Genomic DNA, 26,594 nt, shown 5'->3' with positions numbered 1-26,594 from the left:
AGCATGAGCTCTGGTTTAAAGGCACCCTAAAACATTACAATCACATTACCAGGCTCGGTCCACTAGGCAGACCAGGAGCAACATGGCCGATTTTAGCCGGCTACACACCTGACCCTGACATTGAATCAATGTCAGACGAGGAATTACTTAAAAACATACAAAAGCTAATAGAACTATACAGTTAAACCACAACTGTCTGAAAGTCCTGATAAGGTCTTTCCTATAAACACTCCTACCTCTTCTAAAAAGAAGTGGGAAAATAGCAAACAGAATTCCAAAGAGAAGCGTTCTCATTCCCGAGGCAGGTCTCCTCCACAGAAGGAGCCCTCTGAAAGGAGGTACAACCTCAGGAATAGGGATAATTTGAGAAAACCTGACAGATATCAAGATAATGATACATGTTCCTCTCGTACCTTTCAGATATCGTCACAGACTTCCGAAAGAAGAGGACAATCAGAAAACAAGGAAGAACATGTGAAGTCCAAAGACAATCAACATGTTTAGAAAATTAAAGCAAAACCTCAATTCTCCAAGAAAAAGGTAACAGGTCTGAAGGTCACACATGCCGGGAATACTGAGAACTCAACTACAGAACGGAGAATGGGCCCAGACCATGCTGGACAGTGCAGCAGAAGTTACAATAGCTTGCCAGAACCTGAAGGGACTTCGGGAGACAGTGGGCTTGAGTGAAGACATACAAGTTGAGACTGTAGACACCAGGGTTAGTTCTCCACATAGGTTATATGAAATAACACTCCGGATGGAGGGAGACATAACAAGAAAAGTGAAAGCACTCTTTTGGGAGCATCTTTCAAGGGGTTATGATACATTTCTAGCAGAAAAGGACTGGCCACCAGAATTTTTCAGGGAGTGCCCACATGGCGAGGCCATCATTATGCCTGCCTTCTCCAACCATGTTCCAGTCCATTTAAAATATACATTAGCCAGGAAATGGGCAGTAGCCCAAGCCCCAGCACTGTATAAAAATCATGTAGGATGGGATGAGGAGTCACCTCACCATAAGATCCAGTTAAAAAGTCAACCAACTGCACAAAGGAAGTACCCAGTTAAGCAAGAAGCTAAAAAACAGGTCTGGGAGATTTTACATCAACTTGAATATCAAGGGGTGATTGAAACATGCACCTCATCAATGAACAATCCTTTGTTTCCTGTCTCCAAACCAGACAATACTTTTGGACTACAGACACTTAAATTATTGTTGCAAAACATTTGCAGTGCAAAATACACATAGTAGAGCATTGATGAATAACATTGTGAATAAAAAATATAAAACCACATTAGATATTTCAAATGGTTTCTTTTGTCAAAATATTGCACCAGAAAGCAGATATTTGACAGCTTTCTCAATAATGGGGACACAGTGCCAATTTTGTCGACTGCCCCAGGGGTTCAAAAACAGCCCAGGGTTATTCTCAGCAAGGGTAACAGAGTTCCTACAAACTTATGATGACGAGGCATTGTCGTATGTCGATGACATATATCTAACAGACGATGACCTGGATAGGCACTTGAACAGGGTGAGCACGATAATATTGGGCTTCGCCTCAGAGGGTTACAAATTCAACTTTAAAAAGTAAAGAATTGCCCACCTCAATGTCCTATTCCTAGGATATGAACTATCAAGTGAAGGCAAAAGCCTGGCAGCCAACTTTTTAGAAAAGTGTGCGTTGCTCCAACCTCTAAAAACAATGAAGAATTTACAGTCGATTCTAGGTTTCCTGAATTTTGGAAGAACTTACATTTTAAATTACGCAGAAAGGGTTAAACCTCTCTACGAATTAATCAAAGCTGATTTAAAAATCACACATTGGACACAAAACACACTGAAATTTTGCGATCACTCCAAACAGATATTGTTAGCAATGAAACGCTTGCAAACACGCGTAAACATACGCAACTTAGTGATCTGAATAATTCCGGGTCAATGCGGATTTACCTGCTTAACTTTTAACGAAGGTGAAAAAGTACCCATTGCATGCAAATTCCATTTGTATACACATGCGGAAATGAAATTCACTTCTACAGAAAAATTCTGACAGCAGTTCAAACCGCTATAGCAAAAGAATGAGCCCAAGCACAGGGAAAACACATTATGGTCGTGACTCCTGTACCAACCTTAGAGGCAGTGACAAAGGCTAGCATTCCAAATGCAAAAGCTTTATATCCGAGATGGATACAATGGGTTATTTCTCTTGCTGCAACTGATGTTGAATATGTTTTTGATCCATTTTTAAAAACACAAGCATTCCTGCAATATGAACACGAATGTCCTCTGCCTACTGATTTTCTCCCTCCTGACCAGTACGAATTTATAATTTATACTGACGGATCTGCACAACCCGCTACGGGGAGTAAACAAGCTTACAGTGCAGCATGTGCTATCGCTAAAGGTCGCATGCGAGATGGTAAATTAAAAAAATGGTCACAAAAACTCAGTCTCTAGGAGATTGCACTGCTCAGCGAGCTGAACTACAAGCATTTAAGATGGCACTTGAAAATACAGATCGCGAATTCCCCACACTAATAGTGTGCGATTCTTTTTACTGTGTTCAATCTTACAATTAATATTTACAGAATTGGATTCAAAATGTTTTCAAAGGTGCAAAAGGTGGCACAATTAAGCACAAATTGCTTTGGGAACAAGTAGTTCAGTTGCGAAACAGACTACAAAATACTCATGTGATACACACGCTGAGTCACCAACGTGATGGCGTTCACGTTGAAGGGAATTCATTGGCTGATGAAGCCGCGAAAGGGGCTGTGCAAACAGCTTCCGTTGCTGCAATCACTCGTTCAAAAACAAAAATAGACAGCGAGATAATGCTGGCTGTCAATGCAACAAGCAAAGTCAGTGGTGCGGCATTACCTAAAAAGTTTCCACTCAAATACTCATATATAATTGATGCAAACAATGTTCCGTTTGCTCGAATCCCTGGAGTGGGGGATAGGGTAATACCAAACATAGAACATAGACTAGGGCTAATCCTAGCAGCATATGAAAGGCTCGCATCTGCCCATGCAGTTGTTTCCGCCACAGTATCATTATTAAAACAGAGATACTGGTGGGCGGGCATTAGGAAACAGACCAGGAATTATGTTTTGGACTGCGAAATATGCCAAAAGATGAAAGTCTCTACTATGAAACGTCCTGCGCAGACGCCCCTGTTAATTTTAGATAAACCATTAGCTTGTATTTACCTGGACCACTGCGGTCCCTTACAAAGGGATGGGAACTATAAATATATCATGGTCGCAGTGGATTCATGCTCTAGGTTCCCATGGATGTGGCCTCAGCGCTCGGCTGACGCTCAACTGTTATAAAAGATTTGCGAGTCTTTATCGGCAAATACACAATAGGCACACTACATTCTGACCAGGGTCCTGCGTTTAGCTCTAGGGCTTACAAAGAAGCCATGTCCAGTCTGGGCGTAGCATTGCGGTATTCTTCTCCATTCCATCCTGAGGGAAATTCTGTTGTGGAAAGAAAAAATCGGACATAAAGAAGTCTATATCAGCTAGGGTATTAGGTTCGGGTGATGGGTGGGTCAAACATCTATACGGGGTCCAGCGAGCACTAAACAACTTGCCAAGAAGTTCCCTAGGGGGTGTCACTCCATATGAGGTCCTGTTTGGGACTAGAATGTTGGTTCTGGACTTAGATATGGAAGGCACAGTGGTGGAAAACAAACAATTTGATATCAAAGATCATTTGGCTATTTTACAGGACTTAAATGACTTGAGAAAACAACAAAGCAACGTGGTCCTGAAGCCAATCACCATCGAGAAAAATCCGGCCGTCCCAGCAAGGCCTGCCTCGATCCCAAAGCTTGGGGATCTAGTCAGAGAAAAGATCGCGGATAAGAAGGAATTTGGGCCTTCATACAGACAACCAGTACCTGTCCTAGCAATCCACTGATCAAGAACAGTACTTTTGCTGCCCCTTGCTGGAAAAAAAGGAGAAAATATTTGTGTCCATTGACCTGATCAAACCACACTATGTGGCCGATACTGAATAGTAGGCCAAGTGAAGTCCGCCAATGTAGCAGACGTACTCCTCTAGCTACAATCCAAGAGGTTCAAACTAACCCTGGGTGGCCAACTATGCTACGCATGCGTAGTTTGCGTAGTTTGTGCTACTTCGCGCTACGCGAATTGCACGTAGCACAGTGCAAAAACGCATAGTGTAGCGTAGCGTAGTTGGCATTTTTCGCTCGCTCGCGGTCCTCAACGTCAAGTTGGCGACCACGAGCGAGCAAAATGACCTCCCGGCGAGACTTTTTCCTCGTTCCCGATTAGCATCATCAAGTTGGCGATCATGAGCGTGGAAAATAAACCTCCCGGCGAGATTCTCAACGTGGGGAGGTCAGGTTTCTCATTGCGAGTGGTCGCGTATGCTCGTGACCGCTCGCGATGAGAAACTACCAGTCCGCATTGAGAAAGCTGTCCCTCAAGTAAAAATATACTTGAGCGGCAGAAAACGACAGCTCGCACTGTGCGAGATGCCGTTTTCAATGATTGCACAATGCGGACAAGCATCAGGCACTGTGCAATCATCCCGAACAGCTCACTACGCAGTTCGCGTAGCGCTACGCATATCTCACGTAGTGCAAAGTGCACTTCGCGTAGCTACGCGTAGCGCTACTACGCAAACTACGCCCAGGGTAAGTTCAAACTGAGAGACTCATCACCTTTGAAGATTTGACAGTAAGAAATAGAGGACTAAGCAACAATGCTATGGACCTTGTACCTCTTGAGACCCAAATAACAGTTTGACTTAAAACACATGTCTACCAAGAAGTAACAAGTGATCAACTGGTTCCAGCAATTTCATCAACTACGGATGCAATTCCAACCATTGACAGAACTGCTTCTGGCTATTTAATGAACTTTGATAAGTTTTCTGAGGATCCAAGCGAGCCTGAAACTACGCTAGTACAAAGAACTTTCAAAGAATAAGCAACAGACTTTTTTCATCTGCTGGAAAAAACGTATCCGGTTTCACCATGGATTGAACTATGGATTGTTTTTTGAATATTCTTCTTTCTACCTTGGTTAGCTCTGGTAATAACTCTGGGTATGCTGATTAATGGAAGATATATTCAAATGGACACAGCAAGTACAAGAGTGAACGTACTTCTCCAGCCACACAAATCATCCCATCGTAAAGCAAGAGACTTGTCAGCAGTGAACATCACAGCGATTCCTATACCTGATGGTATAGTTTGGGACAAAACCGAATATGACATTTTTGGCCCGTCGGAGCTTTTGAAGATTCCACATTTATTTAAGATTTCATTAAGTAACTTTATTACCTCCAGTACCTTTTCTGATGATTGGGACTTCGAGACTGTTAATAATATGATGTCTGATCTAGAGATGTTAACTGCATTTACTAATAATGAATATTTACAAGGTTCATCAGACTATGAACAAATGTATTGCTATAACCACTATGGTCATCATTTCCTGCATAAATCTGCAATGCCCAGAAATGTATTCATGTATAACCAATGGGAACATTGTCCAACACCACTAAAGGGTAGCTCGAAAACATTTGCAATTAAATTTCCATATTTTTCAGGGTTCAATGTGTCAAATGCAGAATCATTTTTCTTTAACAAATGTCACCAAGACAGGAATGAAAAATATGTTAACGAATACCAAACAGATTTATCCTGAAGCCTTTATTACCCAACTGTCTAGACAGGGTTACGACTTTTGGAAAGACAATATTGAGACAAAAACTGTCTGGGGTACTAAAGATTGGCAGGTACAGGGAATAGAAGCTTTGTTTAGAGCCTGTATCATCCCTGAGCAAATTATGCTTTTGAACGACACTGTCCAACAAACATCATGCCTTGGATTAGCCAAGATAAAAGACATGAACACACCGTCTATACCTGCACCTACAAGTGAAAGCACTACAAAGGGGGAGGTCAACGTACATACTATTTTGCATCACAACAGATCAGATCCTGAATGGAAAAAATGGTTGCTCTGGCCCTTAGACACAAACAACTGTCAAGATAGATTCCTGAATAAAACACAGGTAGGCCAGACCCACGTTATGTCCAAAGACAATCTCCGGGGGTAGTAACAACTTACAGTGTAGGGAAACTTTTCCTTGATTGGCTACAGAGAGCTACACTAGAGGATGTAAAACAACACTTAACTTTACTTGAAGAAGACGCAGACCTTAGGAAATTCTTGTTAGGACCAAGAAACCCGCATCAAAAACATTTCATATATGCCGGTATCTACGCTGCCTAAAATGAAGCATGGAAGGTCACCCAAGCAGAGACTGCAGAACGAATATGAGAAATTGATCGTATTAATTTAGAGAAATCTGTCTCTGTAGTAGACAATGGGTTAACGACTCTGTAGTCCAGGATATATATTCTTTGGACAGTATTGTATCCTCTGTCATAGACATCATGGAACAATACTTGGGCATGTTTCAACATGGTCAGTCTCAGTTACGTTCTATCATGCTATTAGGCTGGACGCTCCAAAACCTGCATTCTGGCTATGTGCCTTGGCGTTTAATCAGTACTACGTCACTGCGGAATTCAATCTCACTGACAGACAGATCAAACTGGCGCAAAGAGTAGCAGACTATACGGTGCTGAGCATTGAAAAACTTGAGAAATTACCATTCACAGTGGCAGAAAAATCAGCTACTGAGTGGATCATACATGGTAAGATTACTCTGCCTGTTCCGACTTTCCATTCTCAGTATTGCCTAAAAAATATACCAGCAGGCAAATATGAAAGGTTGGGTAAAGAATACATCAAGACATCCTGGCATTTACCTTACACACACAGATGTTGGAATGGGGACGTGAAGTGTTTCTTAGCGGTGAAAACTGTGAACACGCACTAAGCGGTTCTCTCCTTTGTCAGGGTATTAACTTACACGGGCCTGTGATGGTTCCACTACAAACTTATCCTGCCACCTGCACGGTTCACCGGCAGAAGTGATCAATCCAATCTTTGGTCAACTTTCAAATGGGAGTTACATTATGTTGAATGATCACAGCTGCTGTGGCATGCTGCCAGGTATCCCATATCTAGTAACGGTTACTTCCAGGGTCACTTGCTGTATGCAAGTCTTGTTTCCCCAAATAGACCTAGTCAGGGAGTCGCCTTTATGGCCTTCACTGAATATCTCTTCTATACAAGTTGATACTTTAAGCAGGATGAAAGCCATTCTTTTACAAAAAGCTGTGCCTTTGACCTCTGCCAAGGAAACCTATGTTCAACAAGACCCAAGGACTTCGGCGGAGATACATACCCTTTTGTATACCCTTTTGTATACCGCTCTTATCATGTCTGATAAGAGCGGTATCGTACATTTTTTTTTAAGACCGTGTGTGCAGGACTGTTAGCACCTTTTCAAGAAGTCCTCGGAATTTTTCCAAACTTCATGCACTCTGTGTTTGGCGGACTGCCACTCCTTTTAGCACTCGTTGCAGGAATACTATTTTTTCTCCTACTGCTACGATATGGCAAGCCAAATCACCATCGACACCCAGTTCACCATGGAAAGAACTCTATTGGAGATGAAGTGTCATGAGCGTATCGCCCGAATTCTGGGTTTACCTCGTCTACGAGAATTAAACACCACTTGGTTTCTGTCATTCAGACTAATTTGGCAAGATTGCATCTTACCTGTTCTATGCTGCCTGCTATGCGGTGAATAATGCGTGCTGGACATTTGGCTGACACTCCCATCAGTCATGCCTACAGATGTCGATACTCTGCTGGACCCGATAACGGCCCATGCCATGTGTTGTCCCCAGCGGCTACCAATCGTGATGGCGGCATTCATTGAGATCTCACAAACGCAACATGCTACTGCTGAGGTACGAGAGGAAACACCAGGCACGCAGGTAACATCCAATCTGAACATTGCTGATGCTTCCCATGCTGAAGGCAATAGTTTGCATCTCTGTGCTGTTGATCTTCTACACGAGGTATTCCAACTCTCACCAACAAAGGTAGACGACTTGTTGTCTACAGGATTAGAAAATGTTATGTTTTCTCCATCCGCACACACTGACTTTTGATTCAAGTACACAGTGTTCCGGAGAGACTCTGAATTTGGCCTTCATTCTTTTTCAAACGTAATACTGACTTTGGAACTTTTTCTATGATTATACTTTTTTCTTCCCCGTCCCAAAATTGTATTTTTTCATTTTTTAGCACAGTAATCTGCTTATAGTAGAACTATTCATAGAGAACAGAATTCTCTGATAACACTTCCAGGGACAGTATGCCACCTTGTCATGCATAACAATTTGACTTGTGTAACCTGATAAGAAATTGTTTCGGCACCTTTTTCTTCTGTATTTATGAGCCATTTCATCACATGTATATATTTTGGTTCATTCATTTAGCATTCCAATGTGATCCTACACTTTTTATGCATAGCAACAATGTTCCCTCTAATTTTTTTCCTCTGTATGCGGCAGTGTAAGGGCTCACTCCAAAGTTTTGCTTAAAAAAGTGAAAACATGGTGCATTTCCACACATGCAGCGCCACATGAAGAGTCTTAACGCAGGTTTTCAATTTAGATACACACGCCATGACATGAATTAGTTACACAAACAAGTAGACTTTGGGTTTAGAAAAGCACAGGACTCCAGTGGTGGTACCATAATAAGATTTTACTAAAGATCCTCAACTCCAGCATTTGGTCACATAGGGCCATATGTAGGTAAATTACATTTACCGATTCTTAAATACCGAATTTTACCGATTCGGTATTTATGAATCGGTAAATGTAATGTAGGTAAATAATTACCGATTCGGTATATGTCGGTATTTTAGAATCGGTATTTACCGATTCGGTAATGACAACTGGCTTCCCATTCATTCCTATGGGCCTGGAGGCCCATAGGAATGAATGGGAAGCCAGTTGCCATTACCGATTCGGTAAATACCGAATCGGTAATGGGGGAGGCATCATCATGGGTGGCAGGGTGTCACATTGACACCCTGTTGCACCCCTGATTAGTCCATGTGTGCACATGTGGCGCACATACATGCCCTAAGGGCATGTATGTCTGCCACATTGCACACTTCAAATGGTAAAAAAATGCTTTTTTACAGGTATTCGTCATTTACCATCAACTTTTAGTTGGTGGTAAATAACGAATCCCCGCACCAACGACACACTCCCCCTACATATCATTTCAGGATTCGGTATTTACCGAATCGGTAAAATTACCGATTCGGTAATTTTACCGATTCGGTAAATTACCGAATCCTGAAATATGCCCCCTACATACCAAAAGCCTAAATACCGGTCGGTAACGGGATATTTACCGAAAATCGGCCGTTACCGACCGGTATTAGGCTTCCTACATATGGCCCATAGTGTCTAAGTAGGGCCAATTATTATGTCCACAGAGGTGTATTTTAGAGCTGCTGAAATCTCACTGACTTATTGTTGATATGTTTTCAGTAAAACAATTTTTGCTGAGTCATTGCTAGTTTATATTTTTTGTAGTAACAGGTAGATCACCTGCTTGGCACTCTATGTTGTTCCTGCGGTTAGTTGTGGCTCTCCATTTAGTTTCATACATATAGGCTTAATCATGTATCAAGGTGCAATATGGGACTGCCTTCTGGAAGGACTATATGATACCAGGCTAGTTGTAAATTGGGAAAGAGAATCTTCAAATTACTTATATTCTACTGAACATGATAGATGTTTGGTGAGAAGTGTGAAGGCCAGAAAGGTGGTCCTGTATGTTGTCAGTTGTGAAGGGCATATAGGCTCTTTTACCATGAACTCGTTGATATTGTCTGCTGAGTTTGTCCATTCTTTCCTGGAAGTTGACTGGAGTTACTATTGAGATACTCACTGCAAAAATGTAGAAGCTTAACAAATTTGTCAAGAAAATGCCGAAGTCATGACTTTTGTGTATCTGTGCCTGGAACCCTCTAATCAAGGGTGCTACATGAAGTCAAGTGACAGTGTTCCAAAAGAAGAGGTCTTGAAATGATTTGCACAATTTTCTTAAATTTGTGTGAGGACGTACTAGTATGGTAGAGGTGGCATGTGTTATAGTCAAAACTCCACTACATCATAATCCTGATATTCGCAAACAGATGATAGCCTAAGCCTCTCTAGGGCAATAATGATTGTTTTCAAGTTAACCACTGACAATGTAATTGATTTTCATTAACACTCACTCTATAACAATTATCTGTAAATCTATCAGGACCTGCATGGAACAGTACTTCACTAAGGTATTATTTTTATTCAGATTATATGGGAAACCTTGCATCTCACACATGCCAATCTGAAACCTTGGCAGCTATGAAGCAAACGTCGTGCTTCAGATTTTCTGCATTCCTTTTATTAATAGTGCGCGGCTGCGGGCTGAATGTGGCCCTTTGAGATAGTATTCATGTTAATTGCACAACACATGGGCGCTGCAATTTACATGAATACTATCTCAAAGGTCCATGATCAGCCCCTCAGCCACGCACTATTAATAAAAGTAATGTAGAGTCTCAAACACGACGTCTACTTTCACGCATGGGCAGTTCATTAATTTGGGCTTTGGGACTCAGCCCCCCACACTCCTTCCTGCCTCCTGTTTTTGGATTTCGTTATCACTCTGATTTTATTTTCAGGACCCTCATCCTGCCTGAAGGTTCGGCAGTCAGGGCACTTTTGATGGGCACATGCACTGGTGTCCATGTGCCATGTTGCAGGCTATCCAGGGCACACCTACTTCCAGTCCTGGTTTCTGTGGCCACAACCTCCTGTGACACAAAACACCCTCGCTTTAAGCATAAGCCCTGTGCTGCCAGAGGCTTTTGTCAATCAAAGAGGGTGCTCCTGTCTGACATCATCAATAATCATTCTGGGTCGGAAACATGCGTAAAAAAGCAGGTCAGAGTTTTTTTGTTTTTTTTAGAGTTTTATATAGCACAAACTAGACCCAAAGATATCAGGTTCAGAGCGCTTTACATGAGCACCAGTTTCGTTACAGATGGTCACATTCATTTTTGTTAGGCACTGGGGAGAGTAAGTGATTTGCCCAGAATCACAGGATTGAATTTTGTCTGCACCAGCTATTTCTTCCGTTCTTCAATGTTGATAATATGGATACTACTTTGTTGAATATTTGGAGCACTGGTTTTGTACAAAAGTTAAAAATGGAATAACCTGAAGCACTTGCTTGAAAAGTAGGAAATGGTTTTGAATAAAATTCCTTATATGGGTAGCTGCGGGCTGAGAAAAGAGCGTTCACGATCATCAAGGACACAACACTTAACTGTTACCTCACATTGTCTATTGTTTTATGGTACTATGAGCTATGGTAATAAAAATATATTTAAAAAAAAAAAGAATTTCTTATGTTTATGCTTGCAGTATTGGAAGATGAAGGAATACAAATTGAAAATCTGTCTGGACTCTGTTACAGATGGGATCATAAATGTGAAAAACGTTCATTTTCTTCTACCGCTGAAATAGACACTGATCGATTCATATATTTGACAATACCAGTTTGCAAAACTGTGGGGGATATTCTCAATAACGTGTGATAATCATCACAAAATTAGCTTAACGCAACTCTGCATATCGCAGTCTATCGTGGGAAAACAACGCTGTGTTAACGTAGTATTCTCAACCTGGCAGCACCATGCGATAGTCTCACGATGACGTGTCAAATGAACGTGTTAAAATCAATGCGATGTGGCTAAAAAGCAAAACACGAACGCAAAAATAGTAGCGATGAGGCCAATCGCGATGCAAAAATCAGCGATAACCAGCGATAGACCTGCAATTCCCAGGCATCATAGAGGAAAATACACCATAAAAGCAGAGTAAAATAACGGTGAGATGACAATGTACAAGCACAACCCTACATCTGTGACGTAGAACAAATGACCATTGTCTCGCATCATATAGGCATCTCCTCACAGACACAATGTACATTGACATGCAGTCTGCATGTAAACTGCGCCAATGCTGACACATGCATAGAACACACTGTGAAACCCCATCTCCCCGTCACATTGCAGAGGGACAAGCAACCCCTCCTGCACACAGACGTGTCATGACCATGATCAATCAATTATGAAAGCGTGGACGAATGTAGGGGCAGTGACTCCCGCTTACGTACATGTTGCCCATGTTGTCGGTCTTGAGTCACAGGGGGCATCCCTGCATCATGGATGGTGGTACATATCTGACCCCAAAAGGAGCCCTGTTGTCAATTGTAGGTTACAAATGGCAGCCAAAATGAAATGATCTTGGACACATGTGAAACAACAAAAAGTGGGATACCCTACTAACTGTGACACACAGAACTGGCAGTTCGAGTACATGACACCCCAAACAGCCTCTCTGCACAGAGGTGACACACACACCATCAATGAACCAATCATAAAATCTTTAGCAATACATGTCGCACTCACACTTGTCTGAGTGGTGTGCCTGCACAGATGAGTGACATGCACTCAGGTAATGTTATTTTGGAATGCATTTATTTGCACGTGATGTGCCTGTGGTTATTTTGTACTGTCCCATGATTGCCAAGGACTGTCACAATGTGATGTGCTCATCTGAAGAAATTTGCAATGATAGTGTTCCTATGGGCTATTCCAGCTGTGGCTGCAGTGGGGTGTGGTCCACCAGCCTCATCTTCATCATCATCATCCGGTGCTTCTGGAACTTGTATCCATGGTGCCTTGCTGCGTACACATAAGTTGTGCAACACACAACATGCAACGATCATCTTGCACACGATGTCTGGGTTGTACCTTTGACATCCAGGCACCTGAAACGTGACTTCAACAAGTCAAATGTAGGTTCCACGATGCCCCTGGTGCATTTGTGGGCCGCGTTTTACTGCCTCTGGGCCTGTGTGTTCGGGGCTCGGAGGGTTGTCATCATCCAAGCGCAGAGTGCATAGCCTTGGTCAACTGTGACAGTGCAGAGAGACATGAGTGAATAGTTGGGTCTGCTTGATGTGTTGGCAGGCTCACTGGTTCATTGGTGTGTGATATGTGTGACTTTGTGATTCTTGAATGACATGTTGTGCTTGTTGTAAATGAGTGGCATCAATGTGTATTACATAGCCTCACTGCTGCTCCTCCCTCCCCCCGAGCCTATTCACTACTGTGCGCAGCGCGGTTGCATCACTTGCACCCCTACGGCACACCATTGTCATGCCTGTCTGCACATGTCCACAAGCCTGACAACGACACAGTGATGTTGTGCGCTGAAGGTGGGAGGCCACATGTGTGTGGGTCTATGGTAAGGACAGGGCATACACAGATGTAGTGTTCATGCCTGGCTGAACTCGCCATGCGGTTGAGGTTAGACCAGTGGCATATGCTGTGGAAATAGCAACACACACAACAGTTGGCATGTCTGAACCCTGACCCCGAGCGGGCTTGCGCACCCTCATTTACCCCTCACCAGAGCCTGCACTCCGGGGGCATGCTACATAGCAACATTGTATATTGCATGACCGGTGGCGCCGACACAATACCAGGGACACAAACAATTAGATACTTCCTTAGCAAGGCCTAAACTTAACCACGCCCAGAGCCACGTGTTGAATGACCACACCCCTATGCTGTACTGCTGTGCGCCGGTCCACTCCCTTACACTCACAGGGAAGTCCGACACAGCTACATGTCCCAGGTCTACCCCACTGCCTGAGATGACAAGGTTGCGCCCGCTGTACACAGCACAAAGTAATGTGGCATGGCCCGGGGCACGCATGCATACATAATGACCCCACGGACACACACAGATAATTTGTGGAACTGGCTATGGGCACGTGTGCCCAGCACCTTTTATTGTCAGGGTCACAAGTCCAATGACGCTTGTGCTGGATGGATGTTGGGTAGTGTAAGCCACCCCTCAGGAGTTGGTTGGTGCTGGCAGCAACTACAACAGTGATCAGACAATCAGAAGTTCAAAGTACAAACTGTAAGGGTCCATGACTTGAGCTGCACAGAGTTGGGGGCCCCGGATGCACTGCGGCTGGCACAGGCACACCGCCACGGGACGGTGACTTGCGATTCACTGAGGTAGGGCCACGAGAGCTGAGCGGGCCTTCGTTGATGTCTAGGGGGAATGTCGTGAAGTGTTATGGAGGACAGTGGAAGGTGTCCATCCAGGGCATGATGCAGAGGGCTGAAGCAAGCAGAAACAGGCAATATGGAGGAGATGAATGCTACAGTCTCCTTTTCACACAATGTCAATACCAGCTACATGATGATGAAGACAACCCCCAGGCCATAGCCTCAAATGCCACCAAAGTCCAACCAGAGAGTGTCCATGACTCCCATGGCACAGAGTCAATGGCACCAGAGCTGGAAGGGGATGCAGTCTGCGATGAGGCCGGTACAATGATATGACCTCTGCTATGAAGAAATCAAGGCTCAGTTCCAATTGTGTGTCCTACACGACCGCAGTGTGTGCCGGTGGCAGCGGTCTGCACGGGGCAACAGCTGTGCAGCCAGCTCCTCCGGCGTTGAAATGGCATGTGGAGACGATCCGTGGTTGACGGAGGTGGAAGCACCAGAGCTGAGCGGCTGTGCACCCTGCGACGATGCCATGTCCTGCCTGGTACGGACTGTATTGGATTGATGTGAGGCCTTCTGGACCACAGTGTATGCCGATGGCCGAAGTCAGCAAGGGCCCACAGACACATGTGGTCGGAATACTATGCACAGAGTGGGTGGCACCACATTGAAGGGAGTTTAGGGATTTAAACAATGCCATAAAATATGTATTCGGCCATTGTGTAATCAAGACCCAGTTCCAAATGTGTGACCTACTTGTCCACTGTGTATGCCGGTGGAGTACATCAACAACAAAGGAGTACTGCGGCCCTTGCTCGCGGTGGCCGTGATAGTCTGAGGAGGCTGCCAAGGTCGCGGGCCTTGGGCTTGGAGCTTGCATCGGCACGTGGTGGGCCCTCTTGGAGACACAACGGTATCTGCAGGTGAGCAGTGAGGCCTGGATGGGCAGGGGCGGACGAGACTGGTTCGGGAACCAGCAGGCCAGGCTGCAGCAGGCACACAGGATCGCAGGCACTGCCACACACGGCGTTGGCCTCGTGGCGGGTGAGAGGCGTCGCCCTGGCAGACACATTGGCCATTACGGAAGAGAACCATGCCCAGGGCTATGTGCTTTACATTCACACCCCTATGCTAGCCTGGCGTACTCTGGGCAAGCCCACTCCCCACACGCTTACAGGGGGGACGTAACAAGCTACATTTCCGAGATCTTCCCCACTGGCTGGGGTGACATGGGTGTGTCCACTGTCCACAACACTACCACCACCAGCAGTATATGTTGACATGGATATGTCTGTGGTCTGCATACTGCAGTCTGTCCAGCACATCTACGTCACACTTGGCCTGGTTCCCACCTCTCCCCACATTCTGCTAATGTGTGGCTGAGTGGCCATAATGATGATGACTCATAAACATGGCTAGCTCAGGTTGCCACAGTAAGTTGTGCTGTCGTGTCTGGTGGTTGGGCATGTTGTTTGGCATGTTGTATGTGATTTTGTAATGTGTACATTCCCAGAGTTGTGAGTTGCATTATTGTGGATTTGAGGTGTGTTGTGTGTTTATTTGGTACTTACCAACAAGCATTGTATTTCCGTAGGTGCCATCCTGGAAGCGCTAGTTGATGATGGACTGTTGGAAGATGTAGGAATCATGCACACTGCCTGGATAGTTGGCGACGACATTGGTGAAGAGTCCCCGGTGGTCCACTATTGCCTGCACATTGATGCAATGTGTGTGCTTTCTGTTGCAGTAATTGTGTGCAGTGTCGGCAGGGGGCAAGATATTGCATTTCAAAAATATGAAGCAGTTCACATATTTGATCTTTGTATTATATGCAATGTACATGAGAGTGTTTATTTTTGAAAATGTAAACAGATAGTGGAGTTTGTTGTAAATATTTTGAACACAGATTTGTTTACAATCTTATTGATTGTATTTTTTGCCAGCTGTTATATGATGATCAACATTGAAATCACTGTGTATGGTGAAATTCAATAGAATCTGAAAACAGCAAAAAAGAGAATATGAATATGTTATCTAATTGTGAAATTTTGTTGCGTTCTTAAAACTATAATATTATTTGCAATAACAGTATTTTTCCTTCTCTTTTACAGAAAGTAATTCTAAAGTTTGAAAATATTTTACATTTAGACTATAGTAAAACAACTGCAAAATTGTTTCAATTACTTTCATATCTACTTCAATAAAGAAGGTAAGATAAAGTAATGTAATAAGCATAATGTTATGAATTAATATTTCCAGTCACTTTTATTGCAGTCATTCATTTTCTAAAACTGAATTGTCTCACTCATCAAATCACTTTACCAGAACCCATGCACTTCTTCAATCACTGAAATATAACCTATGTACCTACAAAATCACCTATGCATTACCAATATACAGCTTTATTCACTGTGGCAGTACCCATGCAGCTCTATAAACACCCACACATTACCTCTAGAATGTTGCAATAACCCAAGTATTACCTATGCAGTCGTTCAATCATCCAGACATTTCTCCTCCACTTATAAAATCACCAGAGCAGTAACCATGTATTCATGCAATCATCCAAGCTATACTCATGCACCTAAAAAATCACCCTAGCGCTACCCAAGTACTCCTCCAATCACCGAGGTACTACTCATCCACTTATGCAATAACTCAGGCACTACTCATGTACTGTTTCAATCACCCGTGCACTACCCCATGCACTCCTACAATCACCCAGCCAGTACCATGTACTTACCCAATCACTCCACCAATACCCAAGCACTTATGAAATCACCATGTGGTATCCCTGCACTCCTCCAATCACCCAGACACTAACCATGCACTCTTGGAATGATCCCTGCATTACCTATAAACTCATGTAATTACCCAGGCATTACCCATGCACTTACAAAATCACCCAAGGAATACGCATGCACTTTCAAAATTACCCAGGCACAACCCATGTACTCCTGCAATCACCCAGGCACTAGTCATCATCTCATGCAATAACTCAGGCATTACCCATGCACTGCTCCAATCATCTTTCAACTACACATGCAGTTCTCTAATCATCTGGACACTACTCATATACTCCTTGGATTACCCAGGCACTACCCATGCAGCCCTCTAATCCCCCAACCACTAGCCATGCATGTATCCAATCACTCTACGAAAACCCATCCACTTATAAAATCACCATGCACTATCCTTGCAGTCCTCTAGTCATCCAGGCAGTACCCATGCATTCATGCACTCATGCAACAACTCAGGTACTAACCATGTATTCAAGTAATCATCCAGACATTACCTATAAACTCATGTAATTATCCAGGTATTACGCATGCACTTGTAAAATCAACCTAGCAATACCCATGCACTTAGAACATCACACAGGCATTACCAATGCACTCCTCCAATCACCCAGGCACTACCCATGCATTCCAACAATCACCCAGGCACTACCCATGCCCTCCTTCAATCACCCAGGCACTACCCATGCATTCATGCAATCACCAAGGCACTACTTATAAACTAATGCAATTATCCAGGTATTACCTATAAACTCATCCAATCACCCAACCATTACCCATGCACTTACAAAATCACCCAGGAATTACTAAAGCACTTCTCCAATCACCCAGGCACTACTCATCCACTGATACAATTACACAGGCATTACCTATGCACTGCTGCAATAACCCATGCACTCCTGCAATCAACCAGCTGTTAACCATAGACTTATCCAATCACTCCATCAAACCCAAGCCCTTATAAAATCACCACACACTACTCTTCCGCTCTTGCAATCACCTTGGCACAACCCATGTACTCATTGAATCATGCAGACATTACCCATATACGAATGCAATCAGTCAAGCATTACTCATGAACTCTTCCAATCCTCCATACATTACCTTCGCACTCAAGCAATCACTGAGGCATTAACCAAGCAGTTACAAAATCACCCAAGCACTACCCATGCACTCCTCGGATCGCTCAGGCACTACTCATCCACTCATGCAAAAACCCAGCCACTACTCATGTACTGCTCCAATCAACCATGCACTACCCATGCACTCCTCCAATCACCCAGCCAGTAGCCATGCACTTATCCAATCACTCTGCCAGTACCCAAGCACTTTTAAAATCACCATGCACTACCTTTACACTCATCCATTCCCTCAGGCTCTACCCATTTACTCATGCAATCACCCAGGCATTATCAATGCACTCATGCATTCACCCATGCACTACCCATGCACTCCTCTAATCAGCTAGACACTACTCATTCATTCTGTCCATTACTCAGGCACTATTCATGCACTCCTCCAATCACCTACTCACTACCCATGCACTCCTCCAAACACCCATTCACTACTCATGCACTCTTACAATCACTCAGCAAGTACCTATAAACACATGTAATCACTATGCCACCACCCAAGCACTTATACAATCACCATGCACTACCTTTGCAGTCTTTCTATCACCCAATCACTACCCATGAGCTCCTGTAATCATCCAGACACTACTCATTCACTACTTCCAATCACTCAGGCAGTATCCTTGTAGTCTTCCAATCATCCAGGCACTACCCATACACCCATGTAATCATTTAGCTAATATCCATGCACTTCTTCATGCAACACATACAATTTTTTTTTTTAACCAAAGAGACGGTTCTAGCAAGAACCAATTTTTCTTCTTTTTTAAACACCTTTTTTTGTATTTTTTTTAACTATTTTATGTGGGTTTTTTAAACGGAAAAAACAACAGAACAAACTATAAGACTTTGCAATTAAAACAGGGATTACGACAAAAAAAATTAACAGTTGTGGTTTCTTGCTGCAGAAACCACAGCGTCGACAGACTATTCTCCATAGCAGAGGATGGTTTTACATTTGATGCAGCACTATTCTAAGTTGGCAATTTCGGGATGAATGTCAGGTCCACGAGATGAGGAACTTAAAGCTGCTGAGGTGCTTGGACCTGCAACCTGGTCATCTTGCTGGGAGAGTTCTTGTGCGCGACGATGTTGCTTGTGGGCCAGATGTCGTGGGTGGATAGTTTGGAGGTGCTTTATCATACTTGAAGTACCATAAAAATATTTTTTATCACTGCCACAGTGATAGCACCCTTGGACAGAGTTTGCAGCTCACCTTCTGGGCATTGACTTTTCTTCCCCGTCCGGTATGGTGAAGAACGCCCAAACAACACTCTCTTTTTGTTTCTTCACTGGTTCCTCCAAATCTTTTTCATCAGATGGTAAATCCACTACTGGATTTGAAGAAACCATTTTTTCTGTTGTGTAAAAAATACCAGCAAATAGCTGAGCAAACACAGCAGGTGTATCTCCTCTGATGGTCTTGAAGGAATGAAAACCTTCTAAATCAATGAAATGCTTTCTTTTGAAGTCACATGGCAATTGCGCACCGGGTGCGCCACCAGCGTGCAGCCGATGCGACTTACGGAAAATATCTTAAAGAATAATATAACTTTATTGCAATTACAAATATATGATTTTTATAATTAGTTTAGATAATCTCTTGCTCTAATATACATATTAAAGTTATATATATATACTTTTAAAACAATCAAATTTTACACGGGAGACGTGCACCTGGTGCGACCCCCGGAAATACGTATGTGACATTACACGGGGCTGGGCACGGCGCACCCATCGCACACCAAATGCGCATCCTACATGACTTTAACAATATGGCGGCTTTAATGCGCGCACCCACCAAGACAGGTACACGATTGCTACGCAACGCCACTTTTTTCAACAACTAAAAAAAATATATATATATATATATTCATATTTTAGAAAAGATAAAACATTACATTATTTTTATTACAAATAAAAAGCTAAGACATTTTTTTTTGTTGATATTACAGTTACAAAATATCACTTTAAAAACCTTTGAAATTCACTGAAATAACCATAGGTTTCAGGAACTATATAGTTAGAAATTAGCATTTAAAATACCTTAGAAATTCACTGAAAAAAACAGAGGTTTCGGGGACATTATAGTCAGAAATTAGCATCTAAAAAACCTTAGAAAATCACTGAAAAAACCATAGGTTTTAGTGGTGTTATAGTTAGAAATTAGCATTTAAAAACCCTTTGAAATTCACTGAAAAAACAATAGGTTTCAGGGACGTTGTAGTTAGAAATTCGCATTAAAAAAACCTTCGAAATTCACTGAAAAAACCACAGATTTCACTGACGTTATAGTTAGTTGGACATTTCACTCATAAAAAACCAGAGAAATTCGGCCTGTTATAGTTAGTTGAGCTAACTATACCTCGCACCCCCGCAATGCACTGCTGATGACGTCACATATTACATCATTCATGACATGGTCAGCCTTTGAAGAAAAAGTCACGAACTTCGAAACGCTTCAGGCCTGCTGCTGGAACAGCTGAGAATGAAATCAGGAGGGGAGCTGCGGCTCATACCAAAAAGGTTTGAAACCTTGCTCTGTGTTCAGAGTGCTTCTCACATGTCAGGGGACCTGTAGAGCAGTTATCTATTGGTGGCTACCCGGCTGCCGAGAAGCACCAACCCTGTGACTTTAGGGGGCCATGTGGCAGGTATTGACTGAGCCATCATTTTGGGGACACAGTGCTGGATTTAGAGCGGGCTCATCTTCTAAGACCCATCGGAGGGTTGGTACATCGGCCATCCAGCATAAAGAGAGGCGCTCCCATTCAGGGACATGAACTTGTTCCCGGGACTACCTAACCCATAAACCTTTGCACAGAACTATTTAGGCAGCCAATCAATGGCGTGCAATTATGGATTAAGATATGAGCAGGAAGTGCCTGGGGTTGCACATTTGTTTTCCATCAGCCTTTGAAGAAGAAGTCACCAACTTCCAAACGTGTCAGGCCATTTGATGGAACAGCTAAGAATGAAATCAGGATGGGAGATGCGGTTCATACCAATAAAGGTTCGAAACCTTGCACTGTGTTCAAATTGCTTCATGCATGTCAGGGGACCTGTGGAGCAGTTATCTATTGGCGGCTACCCGGCTGCCGAGAAGCACCTACCCCATGTGGCAGGTATTTACTGAGCCATCAATGTGGGGACACAGAGCTGGATTTAGAGCGGGCTCGTCTCCTGAGACCCATCAGAGGGTTTGTACATCGGCCATCCAGCATAAAGAGAGGTGCTCCCATTCAGGGACATGAACTCTTTCCAGGGAATGCCTAGCTCATAATCCTTCGCACAGGACTATTTAGGCGGCCAATCAATGGCATGCAATCACGGATTAAGATATGAGCAGGAAGTGCCTGGTGTTGCGCATTTGTTTTCCACCAGCCTTTGAAGAAGTCACGAACTTAGAAATTCGTCAGGCCATTTGATGGAACAGCTGAGAATGAAATCAGGAGGGGCGCTGTGGTTCGTACCAATAAAGGTTTGAAACCTTGCACTGTGTTCAGAGTGCTTCTCACACATCAGGGGACCTGTGGAGCAGTTATCTATTGGCGGCTACCTGGCTGCCGAGAAGAACCAACCCCATGACTTTAGGGGACCATGTGGCAGGTATTTACTGAGCCATCAACGTGGGGACACAGTGCTGAATTTAGAGCGGGCTTGTCTCCTGAGACCCATCGGTGGGTTTGTACATCGGCCATCCAGCATAAAGAGAGGCGCTCCCATTTAGGGACATGAACTGTTTCCCGGGACTACCTAACCCATAATCCTTTGCACAGAACTATTTAGGCGGCCAATCAATGGCGTGCAATTACGGATTAAGATATGAGCAGGAAGTGCCTGGGGTTGCACATTTGTTTTCCATCAGCCTTTGAAGAAGAAGTCACGAACTTCGAAATGCATCAGGCCATTTGATGTCATCAGTGGTGTAACTGACCATGTCATTAATGATATAATATGTGACGTCATGAGCAGTGCATTGCTGGTGCGCGAGTTTTTAAGCATAGGATTAGCAGAATGCTATCTACGGCGAGATAGAAATAGACAAAGTCTTTTGCCATTCATACCGCAAAGTCTCTGTACGCTCTGTACACGAGCTGCCATCCACCTAAACTTGGGAACTACCCAGAGTTCTCTACTTCTTTTTTGCATAATTGATGCGTCACTCTATGCCTGCAAGGGAATTGTTTTAACTTATACTGGGTGCTCCCTTGTGTCTGGACAAAGCTAAACCTCTCTGAAGAGCTGTAATGACAGCGAAACACGTGTCAGGGGTTGCTTTTATTCAGTTCAGGTTGGCTTGGATGGTATTTCACCAATCCAAAGCTATAATACTGTGCCTGGAGTGATAAATGGCTTTTGTCATTTTACAGCTTGGCGTGGATAGCACTGTGCTAATCCTATGCTTAAAGACTTTGCGGTATAAATGGCAAAAGACTTTGTCTATTTCTATCTCGGCGTGGATAGCATTGTGCTAATCCTATGCTTAATAACTTTGATTGAAAAGCAGACATTTGAGGTGAGCAAATTTAGAGTGTCGCTGGTGTTGAGGGTGCTCTGTACACGAGCTGCCGTCCACCTAAACTTGGGAACTACCCAGAGTTCTCTCCTTCTTTTTTGCATAATTGATGCGTCACTCTATGCCTGCAAGGGAATTGTTTTGACTTATACTGGGTGCTCCCTTGTGTCTGAACAAAGCTAAACCTCTCTGGAGAGCTGTAATGACAGCGAAACACGTGTCAGGGGTTGCTTTTATTCAGTTCAGGTTGGCCTGGATGGTATTTCACCAATCCAAAGCTATAATACTGTGCCTGGAGTGATAAATGGCTTTTGTCATTTTACAGCTCGGCGTGGATAGCACTGTGCTAATCCTATGCTTAAAGACTTTGCGGTATAAATGGCAAAAGTCTTTGTCTATTTCTATCTCGGCGTGGATAGCATTGTGCTAATCCTATGCTTACAAACTTTGATAGAAAAGCAGACATTTGAGGTGAGCAAATTTAGAGTGTCGCTGGTGTTGAGCGTGCTCTGTACACCTAAACTTGGGAAATACCCAGAGTTCTCTCCTTCTTTTTTGCATATATATATATATATATATATATATATATATATATATATATATATATATATATATATATATATATATATATATATATATGCAACCAATCCTGCCAAGAACAATGATGACAGGCGTAGACTCCTTGAGTATCAAGCAAGAAACGGGTTTATTTCACAACAAACGAGGGCCACGACACGTTTCAACGGCAAGCCGCCTTTATAACTTATATATATATATATATACACATATATACCCGATGACAGGGTTTCGATTTACAGTTCTCCCAGGGGATTTGTGGAGGAAGGCGGAGTTTGAACGACTGGGGGATTTTTATAATCTATCAAATTTGATTACTTGCAAATTGTTTACCCAGAAGTTGGGCTCTAAGATTTCAGCCCTTTCTTTTACCTTTAATCAATTAACCAGCTTTTTAAGATCAAATTATGGTATGGTTAATAATTCGGTATCAAGGATTCTAAGCCAACTATATGATGATGGCTTAACTAGGGTCAGCTATTGGTACTCTTTCCTATCTCAGTTGAGGGAGCAGGAAGAGATTAATTAATTTCTTTCCAAACTATTAAAGGAAACTGGATGTAGTCTCAAGAACAATGAGTGGCAGACGCAATGTGAAGTAGGGCATAGAGCGCTTCGAGCTGCTAACTATAAAAGAATGACTTTTTTGTCAAGATGGCTGACCTACTTTATGCCTAAAAGGCTTCACAACATGTTTCTACCTTCTGAAGTATTGCTTCAGGTGTCAGGATCAAGAGATATGGTCTTGGAACCATATTTTCTTCAATTGTCACCATTTACAGCAATTTTGGTCTGAAGTATTTCAAGTTATTAATCAATCATTATCATTATTGGGCTATGTTATCCCTTCCCTTAAATTGGTTTTATCAGGTTCTTCAGCGGAGATAAACCATTTGACAAAATGCCAGCAATGTTTTTTCTCCATATCTATAGCAGTAGCAAGGTCATTAATTGTTAAGAATTGGAAATCTGATAAGATGCCTTCGATGCACCATTGGCAAGAGAAAAGTGGCCGCCGAAGACCTCTCAGCAATTTCTCTGTTTCAGACTTACTGGAGGTAACAGGAGGGCTCATTTGCTCCCAAGGACACTCTAGAGTCAAGGGGACTTCATCCCCCAACCAGTGGTGCGCCAGTAAGCATGGTTTGCAGAGTGGTGGACAAAGGTGATGTGGCCTCCTCTCAACAACCGCGCTCTGTGGGATTTACAGGAGGTAACAGAAGGGGTTGTTGTCCCCCAAGAACCCTCAACATCCAAGCGGACCTCATCCCCCAGCCAGCACTGCTCCAGGAGGCACTTTGGCAGAATGGTCTTAACTGCCTACCTGAAAACCCCATGATCCTGTATGCTCCTGATAGTGCATGGGAGAGCATTTCAAAGTGAGGAAGCTAAAGCCGGGAATGACCGACCTCCTGCCTCTGCTCGTCTAAAACGGGGAACACATAGCAGATGTCGATTAGAGGAGCGGAGGGTGCATTATGGTACATAGGGGATGAGAAGATTGGCTAAAATGAGTGGTCTTGGGTATGGAAAATTCTATGGGAGATACATAGGGACATGAGTTGAATTCTCCTTTCTACCGGAAGCCAGTGCAACTTGAATTTGGAGATGGGGCAGGATTTCCGGGGGGCGAAGAATTTATGTGCTGTGACGTTTTGCACCCTCTGAAGACTATTGATGCCTGCTTTATTAGCATCCATGTACAGAGAACTGCAATAATCCAGTCTAAAAAGGATAGTAAACTGGTTAATGGTCTGGCGTGTTTGAGCATTGAAGAACCTAAGCAGTAGCTTCTGTCCACGTAGGAATCCAAAACTGCTGCCAGCCATTGTATTGTCTGTGCACAGTGTTAAAAAAACGCCCAGGTTTTTTATGGTTTCCTTGGGGGTAGGGGAAGCTCCCAACGCGGCAGGCCACCATTGTATTGTAATTGCATTGATATAGCACTTACTACCTCTGACGAGGCGTCAAAGCGCTTTTTGGCGAGTAGTACGCTACTCCGGGACTCATTGAGGATTAATGTTGAATTAATATAGTGAAACATGCAAGTAATTTTAAGTGGTGGATAGGTAAGTCAGGTATTTGGATTCGGAATGATAGCAGAAGAATAGAAGAGGAAAAAAGGTTTGTATTTATATAGCTCTTTTTTTTTTTAGTGAGTAGCACGCTCGTCCAGAAACCCATAAAGGATTAGTGGTGAATTAGTATGGTAAAATATGAAAGTAATTTGAGTGGTGGATATTAGTCAGTTATTTGGAGTTAGAAAGATAGCAGAGGGATAGAAGGGAAAGAAAGGTTTGCATTCATATAGCACCTGTTATCCCTGTTGGGTGTTGAAGCGCTTTTCTGGTGAGTAGCACGCTGCTCCGGAACCCATAAAGGATTAGTGTTGAAAATGAGTATAGTGAAATATGAAGTAATTTGAGTGGTGGATATGTTATTCAGTTATTTGGATAGAGAAGGGTAGGTAGCGGTATAGAAGAGGGAAAGAGGTTTGTATTTTTATAGCGCTTGCTACCCCTGATGGGGTTTTGAAGCGCTTTTTTGGCGAGTAGCATGCTACTCTGGAACCCATAAGGATTAGTGTTGAATCAGTATGATGAAACATGAAAGTAATTTGAGTGGTAGATATGTTAGTCAGTTATTTGGATTGAGAAGGGTTGGGGAGGGGCAGAAAAGGGAACACGGTTTGCATTTACATAGCGCTTGTGACCCTGATGGGGTGTTGAAACACTTTATTGGTGAATAGCACGCTACTCTGGAACCCATAAAGGATTAGTGGTGAATTAGTATAGAGGAATATGGAATTTGGAAAGTGAACGTTAGTCTGTTATTTTGATTGAAAAGGAAAGTGGAGGGATAGAAGAGTGAAGGATTTGGAGGCCATAGCAGTAGGAGGAGTAAAAAGGGGTATTGTAGGGGAGAGTCAGAGGGAAGAGTTTAGAAAGGTTTGTTTTGGTGGATCGGTATAGTAAAAAATGTGTCAGATGATGCTAGGAGGGGTAGAGTAGGAGAGAGTCTAGAAAGGGTTATTTTGGGATCATAGTAGTGGGATGGGGTTTGGGATAAATGAGAGAGTGGATATATTGATAGATGTATATGGTGAGGGATAGAGTAGTGCATTGAAAAGAGTGGTGGAAAGAAGTTTCAGATGAGTCAGAAAGTTAGGCTAGAAGATATATTGAGAGAAGTATAGGCTGAGAAATAGGGTAGTGGATTGGAAATGCTAAATTAGAAGAAAGTGATAAATATATAGATCCATAATGCATTGAAAGTATATAGATGCATAAAGGAGGCAAGTATATGTAGATTAAAGATATTGATAAAGGCACAGGATGAAAAATAGGGTAGTGCATTGGATATGCTTTTTCAGGCGAAAAGTAACAGACACACAGATCCAAGTACATGCAAGGTACATAGATGCACAATGGAAGCAAGTACATGTAGACCAAAGATGATTTTTTTGTAACAACATAATT

Source organism: Triturus cristatus, chromosome 2_1, assembly GCF_964204655.1.
Source record: "Triturus cristatus chromosome 2_1, aTriCri1.1, whole genome shotgun sequence".
Taxonomy (NCBI): domain Eukaryota; kingdom Metazoa; phylum Chordata; class Amphibia; order Caudata; family Salamandridae; genus Triturus; species Triturus cristatus.
Note: the sequence above shows the minus strand (reverse complement) of the source record.